The sequence below is a fragment of the Saimiri boliviensis genome, chromosome 4 (assembly GCF_048565385.1).
Source record: "Saimiri boliviensis isolate mSaiBol1 chromosome 4, mSaiBol1.pri, whole genome shotgun sequence".
Classification (NCBI taxonomy): Eukaryota; Metazoa; Chordata; class Mammalia; order Primates; family Cebidae; genus Saimiri; species Saimiri boliviensis.
The window spans coordinates 131220467-131224834 of NC_133452.1; positions in this window are offsets into that span (position 1 = coordinate 131220467).

The window sequence follows — 4368 nt, forward strand, 5'->3', positions numbered from 1 at the left end:
TTTTTTTTTTTTGAGACGGAGTTTCGCTCTTGTTACCCAGGCTGGAGTGCAATGGCGTGATCTTGGCTCACCGCAACCTCCGCCTCCTGGGCTCAGGCAATTCTCCTGCCTCAGCCTCCTAAGTAGCTGGGATTACAGGCACGCGCCACCACGCCCAGCTAGTTTTTTGTATTAGTAGAGACGAGGTTTCACCATGTTGACCAGGATGGTCTCGATCTCTCGACCTCGTGATCCACCCGCCTCGGCCTCCCAAAGTGCTGGGATTACAGGCTTGAGCCACCGCGCCCAGCCAATAATGCATTTATTTTTAAATTTAAAAACTCTCCCTGACCCAGCTCACTCCCTCAGTGTTCCACTTCCCTCTCCACTTAATAAGAAAACTTCTCACTGCCTCCACTTTCTCACCTCCCATTCACTCTTGAATTTCCCTCAGTCAGGCTCTCATCCCCACCACTCTAGTTAAACCACATGTCAGAGTCACAAATGACCTCCAGGTTTCTAAACCCAATGGTCAAGGGTCAGTTTGTGGCAGGCCAATTCTCCCTGACAGTCACACAGACAGGCCTGCATAGCATCCCAGTTACACAAACAAATTTCCACAGTGCTGCCTTAACATGGAGCAAATAGTAAAACCTAGGGCAGTGCCCAGACATCAAAGCTATAAATGAAACACATGGTCAGCAGGAGCCTTTCATGGGCTTCTCCCTTGCTAGAGCAAGTCAAAATAATAGAGACAGCCTTACGTTCCTAGTGCTGAGACCTGTCTTGGGTCAACGAAATCTGAGATGAGTCAAGGTAACAGAGGCAGCTGTTTTGAGTATATTTATCGGAGAGTCTCATCTGGAATGAGACTCTCATTCTTTTTTTTGCTAGCAAAAAAAATTTATTGGAGAGTCTAAGGCAGCTCTCCACACCAAGCTGTAAAGGAGGTAAGATAGAAATAATAATCATGAGCCGGACACAGTGGCTCACGCCTGTAATCCCAGCACTTTGAGAGGCAGAGGCAGGTGGATCATGAGGTCAGGACTTCGAGACCAGCCCGACCAACTTGGTGAAACACTGTCTCTACTAAAAACACAAAAATTAGTCAGGCATGGTGGCATGTGCCTATAATCCCAGCTACTCAGGAAGCTGAGGCAGGAGAATCGCTCGAATCCAGGAGGCTGAAGTTTCAGTGAGCCGAGATCCCACCACTGCACTCCAGCCTGGGCAACAGAGTAAGACACCATCTCAAAAAAAAAAAAGAAAGAAAGAAAATAATAATAATCGGCCGGGCGCGGTGGCTCACGCCTGTAATCCCAGCACTTTGGGAGGCCGAGGCGGGTGGATCACGAGGTCAAGAGATCGAGACCATCCTGGTCAATATGGTGAAACACCGTCTCTACTAAAAATACAAAAAATTAGCTGGGCATGGTGGCTCGTGCCTGTAATCCCAGCTACTCAGGAGGCTGAGGCAGGAGAATTGCCTGAACCCAGGAGGCGGAGGTTGTAGTGAGCCGAGATGGCGCCATTGCACTCCAGCCTGGGTAACAAGAGAGAAACTCCGTCTCAAAAAAAAAAAAAGAAGTAATAATCACGGCTGAGCATGGTGCCTCACACCTGTAATCCCAGCACTTTGAGGAGTCTGAGGCATGTAGATCACAAGATCAGGTGATTGAGACCATCCCGGCCAACATGGTGAAACCCTGTCTCTACTAAAAAAAAAAAAAAAAAAAAAAAAAAACCTAGCCAGGCATAGTGGAGCATGCCTGTAGTCCCAGCTACTCGGAAGACTGAGGCAGGGGAATTGCTTGAAACTGGGAGGCAGAGGTTGCAGTGAGCCGAGATCGCGCCACTGCACTCTGGTCTGGCAACAGAGCAAGACTCCATCTCAAAAAAGAAAGAAAGAAAGGGGGGGGGGAGAGAGAGAGAGAGAGAGAGAGAGAGAGAGAGAGAGAGAGAGAGGCCAGGCATGGTGGCTCATGCCTGTAATCTCAGCACTTTGGGAGGCCGAGGTGCGTGGATCACCTGAGGTCAGGAGTTCGAGACCAGCCTGACCAACATGGAGAAACTCCGTCTTCGCAATATATATATATATATATATATATATATAGAGAGAGAGAGAGAGAGAGAGAGAGAGAGAGCGCTTAATCAAAATATATATTTTTTGATTATATATATATATATATATATATATATATAATCAGAGCTTAATCAGACTTAGCAAGAAGTTTTTTGCCTCTGACCTAGTTGAAACAAAATTAGTTACCAATAGACTTAAGTGAATGCCAAACTGCAGGTAGGCACATAACCCCAACCCATATAAGCACTAAGAAAACTGTAACACTTTGAGTTGGTCTGGTGGAATTATCTCCAACCTGTTCCCTATATCCGGTGACAGCAATAATTCCCTTCTTTCCCAGTTTGTCTGCTTCTTGGTATTGGGCCACAAGAAAATGCAGCCGGACCTGAATTGGTTCCAGGAATAAGTTCTCAGCTAGAGTCTAAACCAGGGTTTCTGAGTTTTGGGGTTGATTGACATTTGGGGCCAGATAGTTCTCTGCCATGGGGGGTCTGACCTGTGCATTGTCTTGCCAAATATCTCCTGAGGGACATCTTGACCAGTGGTTTTCAAAAGTGGGTGATCCTCCCATCCCACCCCCAGGAGCATTTGGCAATGTCTAGAGATGGTTTTGGTTATCACAGCTGAGGAGGTGCTCCTAGCATCTAGTGAGTAGAGGCCAGGCATGCAATTGCAGGCCACAATAAAGAATTATTTCTAGCCAGGCATGGTGCCACATGCCTGTATTCCCAGCTACTTGGAAGTCTGAGGCAGGAGAATCGCTTGAACCCAGGAGGCAGAGGTTGCAGGGAGCCAAGATCACACTGCACTCAGCCTGGGCAGCAGAGTGAGACTCTGTCTCAAAAAAAAAGACTTATTTCACAGCCATAGAAAACCATAAAATTGGCCGGGCACAGTGGCTCATGCCTGTAATCCCAGCACTTTGGAAGGCTGAGGTGGGCAGATCACCTGATGTCAAGAGTTCGAGACCAGCCTGGCCAACCTGGTGAAACTCTACTAAAAATACAAAAATTTACTGGGCATTGTGGCACATGCGTGTAATCCCAGCTACTCGGGAAGCTGAGGCAGGAGAATTGCTTCCACCCGGGAGGCAGAGGTTGCAGTAAGCCAAGATTACACCATTGCACTCCTGCCTGGGTGACAAAAGCAAAACTTCATCTCAAAAAAGAAAAGAAAAGAAAAGAACGATATCATGTCCTTTGCACCAGTGTGGATGAAGCTGGAGGCCATTATCCTAAGTGAACTAACTCAAACATAGAAAACCAAATACATGGCTGGGTGTGGTGGCTCATGCCTATAATCCCAACACTTTGGGAGGTCAAGGCAAGAGGATCACTTGAGTTTAGCAGTTCGAGACCAGCCTGGTCTCTACCAAAAATACAAAAAATTAGCTGGGCATGGTGACATGTGCCTGTGGTCCCAGCTACTCAGGAGGCTGAGGCAGGAGAATCACTTGAACCTGAGGGGAGGAGGAGGTTGCAGTGAGCAGAGATAGCGCTACTGGGCGACAGAGCAAGGCAACCTCTAAAAAAAAAAAAAAAAAAAAAAGTTAGCTATTTGTTACTGTTCACTATTTGGGTAATAGGTATACCACCAGAAGCCCAATCCCCACCAGTATGCAACGTAACCATGTAAAAAACAAGCAGATGTACTGCTTGAATTTAAAATTGTTTGGGTGCGGGGGAGAAAGAAGAATGAAAAAACTATCCTGACAGGTGCAGTGGTTCACATCTGTAATCCCAGCACTTTGGGCGGCTGAGGCAGAAGGATCACTTGAGTCCAAGAATTCGAGCCCAGCCTGGCAAAACAGGGAGTACCCGTCTCTACAAAAAATTAAAAAATTACCTGGGCATAAGGGCACACACCTGTGGTCCCAGCTGCTTGGGAGGATGAGGTAGGAGGATCATTTGAACCTGGAAAGTCGAGACTGCAGTGAGCCGTGATAACCTGACTGCACTACAGCCTGGGCAACAAAGGCCTGTCTCAAAAAAACAGAAAAGAAAAGAAAGAAAGCATTCCCTAGTTCTTTATTTGCTGTTTCTTCTCAGTCTTCACTGATAGCTCTTAGTCGTCTTCCAGACCCTTAAATATTAGAGAGCCTCTGGGCTCTCTTCTTGGCCCTCTCCTCTACCCTAATCCAAGCACCCATGCTTCCATTGTCCCTTAATTTGTCCCTTAATTGGATTTTCTGCTTCTATTTTTTTATTGATATGGTCTACCCTTTAAAATTATCAAACGATATCATTTACCTGCTCAAAACCCTCTGATGGCTCCTGATCACATTTGAAACGAAATACAAAGTCTTT